Raw genomic sequence first — 18,556 nt, 5'->3', positions numbered from 1 at the left:
GCATATCTCCTATTTCATCTTCAAAGAAATCTTCTTCAATAGTTCTACGTGGAGATGTTAAAACCACTGACCATTTAGGATTTGCAGAATCTTTCACATAGAATATGTGTTTTGCTTGGGAGGCTAAAACAAATGGGTCTGATTTATGTCCAATACGTTTGAGATCCACAATGGTAAACTCAAGCTCGTCCACTTTGACTCCACTTCTATTATCAACCCAATCACACTTAAATAAAACAAAGGATAATTGATGGTAATCAATCTCCCATATCTCTTGTATTATGCCATAAAATGTCATATCTGATATGACTGGGTTTTTGTCTTTAGAACTAGACACTTGCATTGTAGTGGTTGTTATACTAACTCCACTATTTTGAACTCTCCTAATATCATCGACGTTTTTTTGTGTGGTAGTAATAACCATTGATCATGTAATCAGAATAAGTAGCCACATGTGGAGAAGGTCCATGAGCTATCCATCTTAAGGAAGGCGTGATGGAATTTTTAGGAACTTCGAGAGCGAGGGCAACCTACAAAATATATTGGATCTGATTAGTTTAGATCTAAAATAAACATGGAAGTGTATGGTTCTAGTAATTACCCGTGTGGACAACCACCGACTGAATGTTCGATTATGCTCTTCTTGAATCCATTTTTTACTTCTATATTTACCAGAGTTAAGCTTACACAAACTCTCCATATTTTTTCTGTCAGAAATAACAAAATTATTAGGTAATTACATAACCAACTTATGTAAAATGAGAATAGATGGGATTTAGAACGTACTCAATGTATGGTAGAACTTCGTTTACATTTTGAATAACGTAAAGATGAGCTTGATCTAACTGCTCCTTAATCGGTCTGATAAAAGAAGAAGCTGATAATGATCTATCCACGTTTGAATATGCTTTTATTACAGATGAGTTTAGTCCAATAGTGCTAGCACCCACCATAAATTTTGAACAGAACTCTATAGCCTCTTCAACAATATAATTTTCTACCATACATCCTTCTGGTCGATTTCTGTTTCACACATAATTTTTCAAAACTTTCATGTATCGTTCAAAAGGATACATCCACCTTAGATGAACAGGTCCACATAACTCAATTTCTCTTATGAGATGCACAACAAGGTGTACCATTATGGTAAAAAATGATGGTGGAACATACTTCTCTAATAGGCATAGAGTGACAACAACATCTTCTTGCATTCCTTTTAATTGTGATGAACCAACTGTCATCTTACATATAGCATTAAAGAAGAAGCATAGTCGAACAATTACAAGTCTTACATGTTTCATAAAATACCATGAATTGCCACAAGTAGCAACTGTTGCATAAGAACGTGATGGTTTGTACAAGAATTTCTTCCCCACTCGATGTCGTTAAAAAAATAATTGATCTCTAATTGTATTCACATCTAAAGTCTTTGCATTTACGCATTTTAAACAAGGACAAGTCATGACGTTCGACATCTTTGAATGTTTCAACCCATTTTTAATAAACATCTCAACCCCAAAAGCATAATCAGAGGGAGGCGGTGGCTGTTGTGGATCTGAACGGTGGAAGAACCTCCGGTCGGCGGCTTCGTGAATCGGAGATGAAAAGAAAAAGAGGGGTGGGGCGGCTGGAAGATGTGAGGAAGAGGAAGAGAAAGAAAGAAAAAGAAAAACGGGGAAGGGACGTGCGAGAGAGAGAGAGAGAGGAGAGAGAAAGAAAATCTTTGATTTTCTTTTCTTTTTTTTTTATTTCCTTTTTCTTTATTTAACTTAATGATTTAAAAAAAAATTATAACAATATTATTAAATGTATATTATTATTATCTTAACCTTCCAAATCGCTTTCTCCCTTAACTTCTTTTCTAAAAAAAAAGATATATATACACACATATATATAATAAGGTACCCTAGAGTTCGAGATGTTACAAGTGTAGTCTCCAACATTAAACCTTTGTCAAATAAATTTCCAAACTTGAAATAAACAAAGATTACTACTACATAAACTAAAGTATAAGAATTAATAAGAACATTTTAAGATTAGAGAAATAGAAATAAAACACAAATAATTATTATATGTTTAAAAACAAAAGATGAACTTACAGTCCCTATAACACACTTAATATAAATCTAGTCTTCACCCTATTAACCTCAATCTCCATTAACACACTTCTCACTACATCTCCATAAGTTCCAAATCAACACTCTCTATTTACCATTACATTTTCTTACCAAACTAATCCAGATACCAATATGTTAATAACACGAAGTCAGTGAAAAATGTCTCAAAAGTTAATCCTAAATTAAATTGAGGAAAATAGAGAAGTGAATATTACGTTCCAATTTCCAAACAATGCTAAACTAAATCTCTCCCTTTCTCTTATTTGTAGTTACCTTTTATATTTATCATTCACTATTTCATTTCTTCACTCTCTTTGGTACTTTCCTTCTTTACCTTTAAACCCCAATCTCCATTAACCCACTGCCCACTTCCTCTTCATATCTTCCAAATCAACTCTCTATAAGCCTAAAAGACGGGATGAAGCCAACAAATATCGCCCTCCTCTTTCTACTACTACTAACTCATACAATGATACACTGTTGGAAAGGATTTTTGGAGGTTGGAGGAAATTTGGAAGAGAGAATTGAGATAAGAGGCTACTTGTGTTATTAGACACTTCTATTTTTTTGACTTAATACAAGTGGTAGGACATCCCTCTTATTTATCCTAGTTGTCACTCCTAAATGAATGGCTAGGATTTTGCCAACACATTCTTTATTTGACGGTTACAAATGACTGTCTAGAATATTCTTTACAATTACACTCATTTCTTATATTTTCTAAATGTATCTTCAATCTTCTCTAAATATCTCCTACAATTGATTTATCTAGAATATTGTAGTAATTAATACTTTATAGAAATTTGGCTTTTATTTGGGCTATGCCTAAATATTGTTAAACCCAAAATCAAGTTTATATTTCAACATCCTCTCTTAAACTTGATTTTGTTACTCCAAGCAGGTCTCTCAATTTTGTGAATTCTTCTTTTTTAAGAGGCTTAGTGAAAATGTTGGCTACCGGATCACGAGTCTTCACGCACTCTAACTATACTTCCTTTCTTCTGATGCACTCTCTAATATAATAATAATGTGTATCAATGTGCTTTATTCTGGTTGTGGAAAACTAGTTTTTGGCCAAAGCAATTGTTGATTTGTTATCTATGAAAACTTCTGGTTGGCTCTTCTTTTGGCAATATCATAACTCCTTTAATAGATTTCTCAACCAAGTTACATGAGGTAGCAACCACATATTATGCTTCACACGTAGAGAGAGTAACAATGGGTTGCTTCTTTGACATCCATGTGAAGGCAGTGTGCACACACATATGCACACACGCACACATGCACACGCATACACAAACACACACACATGTGCACACTCACACTCACACCCATCCTCACGACCACATGCGCACTCACACACGCACACCCACCCACACGGGTACACACGCACTCGCACACGCACACGCACACACCCACACACGAACACACGCATGAGCGCATGCACACATCCACATACACATGCACGCAAACACGCACGTCCACCCATACGGGCACATGCGCACTCACACACACGCACACCCACCTACACGGGCACACGCGCACTCGCACATGCGCGTACAAGCACACTTACACGCACAAATACGCATGCACACACGCACACGTACATGCACATGCACACACACGAACACATATGCACGCGCGCACACGTGCACACACATGCACTAGCACACGCACACCCACCCACATGGGCACACACGCATCGACACACATGCACGCACGCGCACCCACACAGGCGTATGTGCACTCATACACACACAAGCACACGTACACCCACCCACATTGGCACACGTGCACTCGCACACACACATGCATACACCCACACACACGCACGCCCATGCGCATGCACGCACACGAACACACGCATGAACATACGCACACATCCAGACACGCACGCGCATACACACACACACATGTACGAACATACGCACACCCACCCACACAAACATATGCGCACTTGCACACATGCACACACACACACCCACACACATGCACACTCACCCACACGGACACATACGCACTCACACACACGAGCACACACACACCCACAGAGACACACGCGCACTTTCACACACACACACAAGCACACGCACGCGCACACGCATATGTACACACACACATACATGCGCACATGCGCATGCACACACACGAACACACGCATGAACGCACGTCCACCCATACGGGCACATGCGCACTCACACACACCCACACCCACCTACACAGGCACATGCGCATGCACGCACAGGAACACACGCATGAACGCATGTGCACACACGCACACCCACCCACACGGACACATGCACATTTGCACACATCCACACACACATGCACGCACGCGCACACCCACCCACACGGACACATGCACATTTGCACACATCCACACACACATGCACGCACGCGCACGCGCACATCCACCCACACGGGCACATGTGCAGTCACAGACACGCACACACACACACCCACATGGGCACACACACATACTCTGACACGCACACACAAGCATATGCACACACCCACACACACAAGCACATGTGCATGCACACACAGAACACACGCATGAACGCACGCACACATTCACACATGCATACACACATCTACACACACATGCACACATGCACACACGCACACACACATACGCACACGCACATCAATCCGCACGGGCAAACGCGCACTCGCACATATGCACACACACACGCACACACGTACATATGCACAAAGATGCGAAAATGAATTAAATTTAAAAAACAATTACATTAATTGTGTTTAGAATGACTTTTAAACTATATTCATTTAACTAATAACATTAATTAAATTATAATTTCTATTAATATTGATTTAAGAGTGTCATTAATGTAATTATATCAATATAATGCGATCTTATCCAATTTTACCAACAAAAAACAAGTCAAATATGGACTAGTAAATCCACACTCTTTGTCATAAGAGATATAATAACGTTTTTATGGGTCATTTTAAAAAATGACAAAACAACTTTTTCTTTTGAATTTTAGCAAATAGCATTTTTTATCTGAAAAAGATACATCAACCCATAATAGCACTACAACAAATCTGGGTTGTAGTGTCAGGTGAAAAAAATGAAAAATTGTCTTTATTGTCGTTTTTGAAAAGGTGGATCAAACCGACATTAATGATAAAGGTTTAATGTCGTTTTTAAATCGACATTAATGATCAGCCAGTTTTATTTTTTTTTTAATTTTTTGTATTTTGTAAAAACTAACATTAATGACCCCCCATTTTTAATTTCTTTTTACAAAATTGTTAGGTTTTAAAAACTAAATTTTTCTCTTTCTACTTTTTCTTTCTTACTCTACTCTTTCCCTATCAATTTTCTTTTCTTTCTCTCCAAGTTGGTTTCTAATTTTGTTCTCTTCTCAATCTGTGACCCTAGATCGCGAACGGCAACCAATCTTCATCGTGCTTCCGCCGCAAAAATCCTTGGGTTTCTTCATTTGATTGTTAACTTGTGACTGCTAGGTAGCATTATTGATTATTAATTGTCTTTATTTTTTCAAATGTGCAACCTTATTCATACTATCTTTTGTTAGAAAAATGAAAGAAGAGAAGGCATAGAAATGAGCTTGGTAACTAACATTCTTGTAGGTGGATTTGCCAAAATGGAAAATGTAGAGTAAGTAATTTTGGTATAGCTATTTGGAGTGTTATGTGAAGCACAATATCTTCATAATGTGATGCGTTTTGGTTTTCGATTGAGATCAATCTTGGTAATTAATTGTTTTGAATTGTGTTTTATTTTATCCCATAATATAATTATTCTTATTCGTCTATAACTTTGCTTATACCCATAAACAATAATTACTCATAATACTTTCAACTTTACAAATTTAATTTACCAACCAATCAATCCAAAAATTACCACTTTAACAAAATGATTTCAAATTTCAGAATTAAGCACATATCATTCCAACGCACTTAACTTCCACAAATCAAATAATTTCACACATAACACCCAATTTTTTTTAATATAACCCACATTAAAGTTAACTTACTAGTTTTGGGGTGTTGTAATCTTTCCTCCTTTGAGAAACTTTCGTCCTTGAAAGATCTAATCCTCGAATAGCTCGGGATAATGCGCTCTCATGTTGTCCTCTTTCTCTCAAGTAGCTTTCTCAACCTCGTGGTTTCGCCACAAAACCTTGACCAATGTAATTCCTCTGTTACAAAGCAGTTTAACTTCCTTAGCCAAAATCTCAATTGGCCGCTCCTCATAGCTTAAGTTGTCGTTAATTTGCAATGGTTTGTAGTCGACTATATGTGAGGGATCTGCCACATACTTCCTTAGCATGGAGACATGAAACACATCATGAACTGCAGATAATTGCGGAGGCAAGGCCAAATGATAAGCTACAGGGCCAATCCTTTCAAGAATCTCAAACGACCCTACAAAACGTGGACTCAACTTCCCTTTCTTCTCGAATCTTAGAACACCCTTTATAGGTGCTACCTTCAGAAAAATCATGTCTCCTACGTCAAACTCAAGATCCCTACGTCGTTCATCAGCATAGTTCCTCTGTCTGCTCTGTGTTGTCAATATGCGAGCTCTAATAGTCAATGCAAAGACGCATCGACCCGTCTTTCTTCTTCACAAACAACATTGGTGCTCTCCAAGGTAACACACTAGGTCGAATAAAACCCTTGTCCAGCAATTCCTGCAACTAGACCTTCAGCTCCTTCAGTTCTGCTGGCGTCATTCTGTATGAGGCTCTCGATATGAGACCAGTACCTGGTTCGAGCTCTATGGCGAAGTCAACCTCTCTGCGGCGCAGAAGTCCTAGAAGCTCCTCTGGAAAAATATCGAGATATTTCCCTACCACTAGCTCAGATGATAAAGATACTTTAGGCCCTCTAGTGTCCATAACACTAGCCAAGATACTCCAAGTACCCTGGTCGAGCAGCTTACTAACCTTCATGGCTGAGATAACTTTAGGTAGAACCACAGTCCCTGCCCCCTTATACTTAAAACTAGTTACCTCAAGAGGGTTAAAAACTACCTCCTTGCGGGAACAATCTATGTTTGCATGGTTAGCGGATAGCCAATCCATGCCTAATATTACATCAAAATCTTGCATGTCCAATACTAATAAAGTTACATCTAAAACATGCTCTGCTACTTTTATCTAACATGCTTTTATCTTTTCTCTCGACAACATAATTTCTCCAGATGGAGTAGAAACAGACAACAGGTAACTCAGGGGTTCTACTTCTAAATTCATATGCTATACAAACACAGAGGATATAAAAGAATGAGAGGACCCCGAGTCAAATAATACTAAAGCCAGGTGTTCCAAGATTGGGAGTGTACCTGTCACCATTGTGCCAACTCTCTCGGCCTCCTGCCTATTAGTGACAAAAACTCTCCCTTGATGGGGGTGGGGAAGTCTGGTTCGCAACAACTCCGAATGACTTCTGAGGGCACTTATCAGCTAGATGCCTAAGTTGTCTGCATTTGTAACATACTCCACTTCCTGCTAGGTAACGACCCGAGTGAGGTCTTCCATAATTAAGAGTCATGAATAGTACCTTCAAGGTTTGGCATGTCTGAGTAGCTTGTTGTCAGTGCCGTTGGAACAAACCATTGATCTCAAATTCCTTTGTGGTGCTACTATAGGCTGCTGCTCAGTCTTCCGTTTATGTCCCGACGTTGGCCCCTTCTCTACAGCCTTGGCCAACATCGTCCTCTCATACAAACTCAGGTCTACTGCCATGCGCAGCGCATCAGCTTGGGTGGTTGGTCTAAGGACGCGAACGAAACCCTAGATCTCTGACTTGAGACCTTTGACGAACTTTTTAGCTCTCTCAACCTCGGTTCTCACTAAATCGGGTGCAAACTGGGATAACACATCGAACTTCTGATCATACTCTTCCATGGTCATGTTACCTTGCTCTAGTTTTAGGAACTCTGGCACTTGGCCTCTCTCATTGTGGCAGAGAAGAATTTGGCATAAAAGTTCTCCTTGAGCGGCTCCCAGGTGATCTTACTTATATCTCCACTCAACATCCTCTCTGTGGACTCCCACCAACCTCTGCTTCTATCAATCAGTAAGTACACAGCGTACTGAATCTTCTGGTCATTAGGGCACTTCATATAACGAAAGATGGTCTCCACCAAACTCAACCACATTTGTGCTTTGGTGGGATCTGCTAAAGATCCATCAAAAGTTTAAGGGTTATACTTCCTCAAGTCCCTCAAGTGCTTGGCTTCGGCTAAAAGCATGCCTGGTAAGTGTTGGGCTACAATTGGGGCCTGAACTCCTGTAGCTGGAATCTGATCACCTACAGTCGATGCCTGAACAAGAGCTGTCTAGGTCTGTGAGGCAGGCTGTCGTTGTGCCATCACTTCACAATCTTAAATTATATCATAAAAATGTACCTGGCGAGTGACGAAAGACCGTATTAACCATAGGGATAAAATCAAAGACTTACATCGTAAGTCAGTCTACAAAATCTAAAACTTTGACTCTGATACCAACTGTAACGCCCAACTTTTCTAGAAGGTTTAGGTCATTACTATTTAAGTAAATATAGATTTTTTTTTTAATATACAAGAAAATAAATTAAAATTTGAGGAAAAACTTTAAATAATAAAAATAAATAAATAGTTAAAATAACTAATCTAAATACTACTTTCGGCCCAAAAATAGAGGAAATATACTTAAAGTAATTGAACTGGAGTTCTGAAATAAATCTATGAAAATATAACTACTGAAATATAAATGTGAAAGAAAACTGAACGGTTCCCTATGGCGATCCACGGTCACTTCTTATCATTCGCCAGTTTGCCCTTGCCTCTACCCTTACCTGAAAACTAAACATTTAAAAGAGTGAGTATAAATTTATACTTAGTAAGAGACCCATATTGGTCTCAGTATGTGTCTGTTAACCTAGAGTCATGTAACATGGTACTGCATACTATTGCGCTCCCGAATGCATACTATCCAATGGTCCCGTAGGGACACATTTGGGCTCTCGGTGAACCCGAAGGAATAACCCTATAGGAGAGTCGGGTTGTAAGTGATCCCATCGAATCACATCTCAAACCAGCCACATAGGCATACATAGGTGGTGAACCCGAGGGACCCTCATATGGTATGACTCTAACAGGCAAAACTAACAGAACACTATAGCCTATACATGCTTATCATAGCATCAACATCTTAGCTCAGTTACACATAACTCAAAAGTCACATATTTGATCATAGCATGCCTCAACAAAGAATATTATATCTAAATCATAATATGGTTTACTAAGTAACTATTTATACGGCCATCTCAAATAGACATATTATACATCTCTTACTTACACTACTAAACAATACATAACATACATGCAACTTCCAAGTAGGGTTTAGTACGAAAAATCTCTTACCTGGAGATTCACAAAAGAAATAGTACTCCTCTGATTGAGAGTCAAATCCTCACAATAAACTCAGTCCTAAACATGAACAAAATTAAACTTAATAATTTTGTCAATCTATCACTTTACTGTTTAATTAGGCAACCAATTCAATCAAACTTACCCCAAAGATTTAAAGTTGATCTCAATACAACCTTAAATTGAAATTTGCACAATTCAATTCCTCAACCACACCTTAACCTTCAAAAAACATAATACAACTCATTCCAGTGCTAACTTATTTAAGACCCAAAACAATAATTATTTGGGCGTACCAAACCCAACAAGAACTAAGCAAAAACTCACCAAGGGCTTAAATATGTTGCAGACGGCTAAAACTGAAGGTGGCTCGGCTAGCAAGGCTTCGGCTCGGGTCTTGAGACTCACGGCTCGCATACGGCTCACACAGGATCGACTCAGTTGTGTATGGCTCGCGTACGCTTACATGGAACGGCTTGGATCAAAAGAGATGACTCACGCGGCTCGGTGAAGGGACACGGCTTGAACTGACGCGGCTTGGACGTGTGGCTCGCGAAAAGAAAATTGTCATGGCTTGCATCCTTGACTGTCAAGCGCGATGATGTCCGGCGGTGCTGTGCAAGTGGAGGCTACGACCGATGATGGTTTCGACAAAAGAGAGGGTTACGATCGACGACGCGAAGGAGGAGCGCACGGCGGAAGATAGGGGTCGTTCGACTGTCCGATGCAACACGAGTCGACACGGCTGGAGAGAAACGAACGGTTGTGCTTCGTGACCGTGATGCTTCGACTATGCGACCGTGACGAGGACTCTCTCACTGGAGTGTTGTGCGCGACGATGGCTGAAGTGGGGCGGCGACTGCTCTAGGGTTGAATGGTGAAGAAGAAAGAGGGGTGGAGAAGATGGACATGAAAAATGAAAGAGGCTTATTTAATATATACAATAATAATAATAATACAGTATTATTATCATTACTATTGTCATTATCTTTATTATCATTATTTAATTTCCCCAACGAACTCATTTTTTTCTATTTCAAATAATTTTTCTCTTTCTTCATTACCGACTCAATATATCATCAATAACTTCTCTCTTTTCCATAATAATTATATTATGAATAATTATATTATCCCATAATATAATTATTCTTATTCCTCTATAACTTTGCTTATACTGATAAACAATAATTACTCATAATACTTCAAACTTTACAAATTTAATTTACCAACCAATCAATCCAAAAATCACCACTTTAACAATAGGATTTCAAATTTCAGAATTAACCACATATCACTCCAACGTACTTAACTTCCACAAATCAAATAATTTCACACATAACACCTAAAAAATTTCAATATAACACACATTAAAGTTAACTTACTAGTTTTGGGGTGTTATATTGAAATCAATCATTTCCTTCATCCACCTTCATCTACGTTTGTGCCCAGCTCTCACGACCACCATCAAAATATTTTTCTCTCCAGTGAATCGTGTTTGTGAGATAGCCAGATTCAGCATTCACCACCCACAAATCTCCAACTCTGAACCCATTCGGTTAGATACCCACCTAAAATCGGACTGATTCTGATTCAGCAGTCACAACCCACACGTTTCAGCAGTCACCGGTGAACCTATTTGATGAGATATCTGGTGAACCCATTAGTTTGTAGCTTTAAAAAAGATAAACTCTTATACTTTTGTGTACGTTACTCTGAACGCTTTTGTTTACTGTGATGTTCTATGCTAATTTGTATTGTTTTCTAACATATCTTCCAATTGCTAGGAAGAAGTTGCTTAAGTGATTCTTAAAGAAGGGTAAGGAGAGGTAATGATTCATACTCCTTGAAAATTAAATCCGTATTTTTATTTATTTGTATTATCTTTAAGATTTTGAAAAGTTTTTTTTACGCTTGTGTATCCAAAGAATGAATGGATGCTTTCGATTTGTAATTATTGAATTGGTTTGTGCTTCAATATTACAAAATCTTGGAGCATGCATGCATGTATATTTTAATTGATTGTGCGATGATAATATACTCATGCACACGAGTGCACATGCACTTTTTGTATTTAATTGAAGTTTCTCTTCTTTTTTTTTAAGTTGCTCATCGGTCTTTTGTAGATATATTTGGTACTTGGTATATGTTGTCAGTATTTAAGCGTGTCGGAGGGCTTTTTAACACACCTCAAATTGTTAGTAAAAGAAAATCAAACTAATTACTTCCATTCATTTGGAATTATAATGTCATAATGATGGTTAGAAGTTTGTGTTTGGTCTTCGTCGATGGTTTTAATTTGAGATTTGCTTGTTAGTTGATTGAGTGATACGATTACGAGTTTTGTAGTTGTTTGAGTGTATATAGAACTTTTTGGTTGTTTGGGTTTATATAGAACTTGTTAGTACGTTTTTGGAATGTGGATAAGAATTTAATTTCTTTTTCATATGTGCTTATTTGATAGTCTTGCTTTATTCTAATTGTTTGGTTGTTGGGTGTATATAGAAATTTACATTAATTATATTTAGTCTTCAACTTTTTAGGTATTATTGTTGATTATAGTTGAGTTCACAAGTGTAAGATTACTTAAATATTCCTTATTGTTTTTTTGACATTTTTTTGTAGATTAAATTGCATCCTTATATAATATGGATAAGCCATGGATGAAAAATAATAGAATGTTAACTGATTATGTTGTTGGGGTTGAGATGTTTATTAAAAATGGGTTGAAACATTCGAAGACATCGAACATCATGACTTGTTCTCGTTTAAAGTGCGTAAATGCAAAGACTTTACATGTGAATACAATTAGAGATCACTTATTATTTTTTAACGGCATCGATAAGAGTTATCAAGTATGAATTTTTCATGGTGAATCACTACCAATGAAGAGAAACAATGAAAGTGTCTTTAGTAGTGCAAGAGAAGAAATTAACGTGGATGATGTTGATGACATAATTGGGATGTTTGATGTTGGTGACATAATTGGGATGTTTGAGGGTGCACACAATTATTTTAATGACCAAGTTAGAAAATTTTGAGAAACTACTAGATGATGCCAAGAAACCATTATATCCTAATTGTAAAATTTTTACCAAAATATCTACATTGATAAAATTATATAATTTGAAAGTTAAATTTGGATGGAGTGAAAAGAGTATCACGGAGTTGTTAAAATTAATTGGTGACATCTTACCTACTCCTAATGAAATCCCTACTTCTACTTATGAAGCAAAAAGATTTTGTGTACTCTTGGAATGAAGTACGAGAAGATACATAAATGTAGAAATGATTGTTCCTTGTTTAGGAAAGAACTCTCTTATGCAAATGTACGCCTTTTTCGTGATGTTATTATTTTTAGATTTTGAGTTTTCACTTATAGTCATCGGATATAGTGTGTTTATTTGATATGTGAATATATATATATATGTGTGTGTGTGTTGGATGATGTGTATTTGTTGTAGTACTTTATGGAAGTGTGAAAAAGTGTGTTGGTATATTATGTGTTGGATCTTATTCATTGCGGGTGAAATAGGAATCCTATTGGTTTGTCATAGAGGACAACATGCATTTATTTGATATGTGAATATATATAGGTGTTGGATTATATGTATTTGTTTAATTCTATATGGAAGAAGTGTGGAAAAGTGTATTTGATGTGTATAAGGTTTGCCATGGAGTAGTAGCTCTAGCATTCTATAGCTAGCAAGCGTGCCAACAATTTTTTTTACATTTTTCACAATATACGATGATGAACATTTCCTCTCATAATTCGAGACATAATATCGGTTTTGATGTCATAAAAAATGGACAATAATGCAACAATATAATAAAAATAAATTTAAAAATGGGCCAGAAACAAGGTTTTGATGTCGTTTTAAAAATGACATTAAAGGTGTCTTTAATGTCAGTTTAGAAATGACATCAAAGGCCTCTTTAATGTCGGTTTAAAATCAAAATCAAAGGCCAAGGACATTCAAGACCTTCAATAAAACCATCAAAGATATTGATTTTAAATTGACATTAAAGGCCTTTGATGTCGGTTTTAAACCGACATTAAAGAGGCCTTTAATGTCGTTTCTAAACCAACATTAAAGTCAAATCGACATTAAAGGCCTTTTATAATGCTTGCAAAGACGTCAGTTGACAACTGACATTAAAGGCAAAATTTCTTCTAGGGATTTGAGAATTTTTGGATGTGTCATATATGTTCCAATTGCTCTATTACAACGTACTAAGATGGATCCTCAAAGAAGGCTAGAAATATATGTTGGATTCGATTCTCCATAAATTATTAAATATCTTGAAATCTTGAACCTCTTACGGGTCTACATGATTTATTGATTATCATTTTAATTAGACAAATTTTTCAACGTTATAAGGAGAAATTAAAAAAATTGGAAAAAGAAATTACATGAAATGTATCATTATTGTCTCATTTGGATCCTCGTACAGATCAATGTGAACTTGAAGTTCATAAAATAATTCATTTGCAAAATATATATAGCAAATCAGTTACTAGATGCATTTGTAGATGCAAAGAAAGTAACTAAAACATATCAGAGTTGCAAATGTCTCATAAAAAATTGATATCCCAACATAACAACTTGTCATTAAAGATAAAAATCCTTGAAATAGAAATTGAGTCAATAACTCGATTAAGGATATGGATGTTCCAGAAGAAATCCTATGACACAAAATATCGAAGAAGATAAAACAACTAAGACAGGAAAGAGATGGAATATAATTAATGCAGTTGTTGATAATAGTTTGCACTTGATACTATATTAAAAAATGAAGATCCATAACCAAAATTCGTTGAAGAATGTCGACAGAGAAAAGATTGGTCTTTGTGGAAAGAATCAATTGAGGCAAAATTAAATTCACTTTCAAAATGTCAAGTTTTTGAATCAGTAGTCCAAACAGCAAAAGGTGTCAAACCTGTGGAATATAAATGGATATTTGTGAGAAAAAGAAATGAAGATAATGAGATTACAAGAGATGAAGGAAGATTAGTTGCACAAGGTTTTTCACAAAGACCTGGTATTGACCATGAGGAGACATATTCTCTGATGGTGGATGAAATCACATTAAGATTTTTTATTGGCTTGGTTGTGTATAAAAATTTGGACATGCATCTTATGGATGTAGTCATAACATATTTATATGGATCTCTTGATAATGATATTTAAATAAAAGTTCTAGAAGGATTTAAGATACTTGAAATATATAAATCAAGTTTTCGAGAACTATATTCAATAAAGTTACAGAGATCATTATATGGATTAAAACAATCAATACTAATGTGGTATATAATCATCTGAGTGAATATTTGTTGAAGGAAGGATATCAAAATATTCAAATATGTCCATGCATTTTTATAAATAAATCATAGCCAAGATTTGCTATTATAACTCTATATGTTGATGATTTAAATATAGTCTGAACTCTTGAAGAGCTTTCAAAGACAATAAAATATCTTAAGAAAGAATTCAAGATGAAAGACCTCGGAAATACAAATTTTTGCCTCAGTTTGCAATTTGAGCATTTGGCAGATGAGATATTTGTTTATCAATCAACTTATATTGGAAATTTTTTTAAAGACTTTATATGGATAAAGCACATCCATTGAACATTCCAATGCAAGTTCGTTTACTAGATGTAAAGCAATATATATTTCAACCCCGAGTTGATAATGAAGAACTTCTTGACCTATAAGTACCATATCTTAGTGCAATTGTTACACTTATGTATCTTGTTAATAATACAAGACCAGATATTGTATTTTTAGTAAATTGATAACTACATCTTCCTTTGTGGACTTAGAAGCACTGTGGTTTCTTTAAGAAGTTTGAATATAGTCTTTGTTATTGTGTAGAATTGTAAGCTGCTAGTTTTCTTTAAGGCTCATTCAATTTCCCATTTTAATCATTTCACTTAAAACTTGTTGACCCACTTGCATCTTGGAGTTATTTTATTTCAAATTCTTGATAAGCAAATCAAAATTTGGGACGTATCTACTGGACAATGTAATATAACTGTGCAACATCATACAGACAAGGTAAGAATCTCAATTGTATTGCTTTGATCGTGCGTGTTCGAGTTCATTCATTCAAACTTGCACCAACAATGATCTGTTCATGAGCATGAATGTAAGCAAGCTTTGAGACATCTCACATTCACCTTTTGCTGAATTTTATACATAAAAAGTGAAAAGCCTAAATTTGAGCATTTTCATATTAATTGGTTTGATCTTTTTTTTTTTTTAGGATGAAATCTATTATCATTAATCCTTCTAGGAAAGAGTATGGTTTGATGGTGAATTACTACACAAGGAGAGGTGATATGAACGGTGCACGTGAAATCTTTGAAAATATGCGAGCTAGGGAAATAGAACCATGGTCTCATGTCTACACAAAGTAATAACTACTCCTATTTTCTCCCTTTCTTTCGTCATATGTTAATTTGATCTCAACGTTAGCTTAATATTTTTGCTTCATTTATTGACATAAAGGTCACCATTCTAGTTTTGAATATGGTTAAAGTTTGATTGATTTGTATAGAAGGCCAATTAAGTATTTTATGCTTGAAATATATATTTTGATGGTAGATATGTCGTTGCAAAAGTATATTTACTATATTAATTCAATCTAAATATTTTTCAAGTGTGTCGTTTTGCGATAATAGTAAGCTTTAATGATGTGCAACATTATTCATACCATCTTTTGTTAGAAAAATGAAAGAAGAGAAGGAGGCATAGAAATGAGCTTGGTAACTTACACCATTCTTGTTGGTGGATTTGCCAAAATGAAAAATGCAGAGTAAGTAATTATTATTAAATGTGTGCATGCGTAGGTTCATAAAATTTTCGTTATATATATACATATATTTCTTTTGCATATATAACGTTATAAAATATGGCCACGGGCGTGTTGCACTCATAGAAGTACATAATCATTGTGATGCTATTGTGGATGGAGCAAATGTTGGCCTCTGTCAACATAATTTTGTAGATTATGGATTTAATCTTCCTCATGTTGTAAAGTATATATTTTGGTCTTACATAGCCAGCCAAGCTAAGCGATTATGAAGATTTGTTTAGCATTTTATGAGAATGGTGATGCATTAAAGATTCGATTTTATTGAAATCTTGTTCCTTTTAATAAAGATGTAGCACTTCACTTCACATGCTATCTGTCAATGCTCATCATATATTAATTATTGAAATCTTGTTCCTTTTAATAAAGATGTAGCACTTCATTTCACATGCTATCTGTCAATGCTCATCATATATTAATTTCTAACTCGCACATCCTATTACTTGTAAATTGATGCATATGATGCTTTTTATGCTAGGATCAAATTTATTTTGTAGATATTTATGTTTTTTTTTTTTTTTGGTATAGCTATTTGGAGTGTTATGTGAAGCAAATTATCTTTAGAATGTGATGCGTTTTGGTTTTTTCGATTGAGATTAGTCTTGGTAATTAATTGTTTTCAATTGTGTTTTATTTTATCTTTTAGTTAATTTTAGTAGTAATGTTTTTGTTTTCTTTTGTTTAGTTTGAGTATTAGTCTGTTTTGATATATTTGTAGGTTGCATCTATTTTTCCATATATTTATCTTTGATCAATACCTAGCTAGTGGAGTATGGACTTCCTTATATTCCATGTTCTTTTACTATTTGGGATTTTCACCTTCGATATATGAAATTCATTAACTATTTTCATTTGAAAGGAAAAACGATCCAATAGGAGTTTGTAAGATTATTTATCATCTCCATTATTCAACTTTCTCTATAAAAACAATGTTTTATTGATGGGTAAATTTATACAATTAAGAGTAAGAAGCCTGTAGACTAACATTGCTAAATTGAACATTTAAAATTTGCTTTGAAGTCAGAGTCGAGGATAGTATAATTATTCTTTAGTTGTATTCCTCTTTTTGTTGTTGATCTTTGAAGAACCAAATCAGGTTAACGAGTTGTTTGATAAAAGCTAATTTTCTTCTTTATTTCTGCAGTACTTTTGGGTTGTCATTTCAATCGTCTTCTTTGTTGTTGCTACATTATTTACTTTACGAAAACTTTGTAGTAATTTTTAATTTTCCACATTTAGATTGCAGTCTGTTTAGTTTGATTTTAAATAATATGTACTAATTTTGCAGATTCTAGATTTAATCTTCCTCAGGTTGTAAAGTATATTTTGGTCTTAGATAGCCAGCCAAGCTAAGCTAAGCGATTGTGTAGATGGAAGCGATCGTTGAAAGTTGAAGATTGTGAAGGCGTTTAAGATTTCTTATTTAAGTCTTGTATTAGGATCTAGTTTCATGTATTATTGTAGAATGTATATACAAACGCAATATTAAGATTTCATTTTCTGTATACAAATGTAAAAGAAAAATATTGTAGTTTCTAAAATAATATTAATTTTATTGATTTGTTGGAGTGAGCAAAAAAATATTTATTTACACGTATCTAATGTCAGTTTATAAAAAATAGACAACAATGCAACAATTAAATAAAAATAAATTTTGTAAAAATAGATCCAAAAACAAGATTTTAATGTCAGTTTAAAAACGACATAAAAGGCAAACCGACACTAAAGGTCAACAATAACACCATAAAAATTGTCAGTTTAAAACTGACATCAATGGTCATTAATGTCGCTTTTAAACCGACATTAATGATGTCTTTGATGTCGTTTTTAAATCGATATCAAAGTAAAAACGACATTAAAGGCCTTTAATAAGGCTAGCATAGATGTCGGTTCCGAACTGACACCAAAGGTCATTAATGTCGGTTTAAAACCGACATTAAATGGTAAATTTCTTCTAGTGTCAGATTCCTCTGAAAGCTGATAATTCTCCCTTTCGTCGACTCAAACTCAGACCTCCTTTACTCAAATTTATCCGGTAGCCCTACTCTAGAAACTAGAGTCAATTTGTGAACTATTGAGAGTAATTTCAACCAAAACGCACAAGTATGATAGGAGAAATGTCATTCTAAAGTTTCCTATTTATATTGAGTCTT

The 18,556-nt window shown here is 35.3% G+C and overlaps 2 long non-coding RNA genes across 3 annotated transcripts; one reads left to right on the top strand and one right to left on the bottom strand.

Moving 5' to 3' along the window:
* Positions 1 to 9,634: 9,634 nt before the first annotated feature.
* On the bottom strand, positions 9,635 to 9,981 carry LOC116406268. The gene is made up of 2 exons (XR_004219296.1): positions 9,856 to 9,981; positions 9,635 to 9,750 (listed from the first exon to the last, which is right to left on the bottom strand). It is a non-coding gene; the product is annotated as an uncharacterized LOC116406268 (long non-coding RNA).
* Positions 9,982 to 10,646: 665 nt separating this feature from the next.
* Positions 10,647 to 17,867, top strand: LOC116406267. 2 transcript variants are annotated; one of them, XR_004219295.1, is made up of 3 exons: positions 10,647 to 11,354; positions 15,795 to 15,944; positions 17,692 to 17,867. It is a non-coding gene; the product is annotated as an uncharacterized LOC116406267 (long non-coding RNA). The 2 variants fall into 2 exon arrangements; XR_004219294.1 differs by lacking the exon at positions 17,692 to 17,867 and having other exon boundaries at positions 15,795 to 16,190.
* Positions 17,868 to 18,556: the final 689 nt, after the last annotated feature.

The sequence above is a fragment of the Cucumis sativus genome, unplaced genomic scaffold, assembly GCF_000004075.3.
Source record: "Cucumis sativus cultivar 9930 unplaced genomic scaffold, Cucumber_9930_V3 scaffold81, whole genome shotgun sequence".
Taxonomy (NCBI): Eukaryota; Viridiplantae; Streptophyta; class Magnoliopsida; order Cucurbitales; family Cucurbitaceae; genus Cucumis; species Cucumis sativus.
The sequence above is the reverse complement of the archived record's forward strand: the minus strand, read 5'-3'. Positions and strand labels throughout refer to the sequence as shown.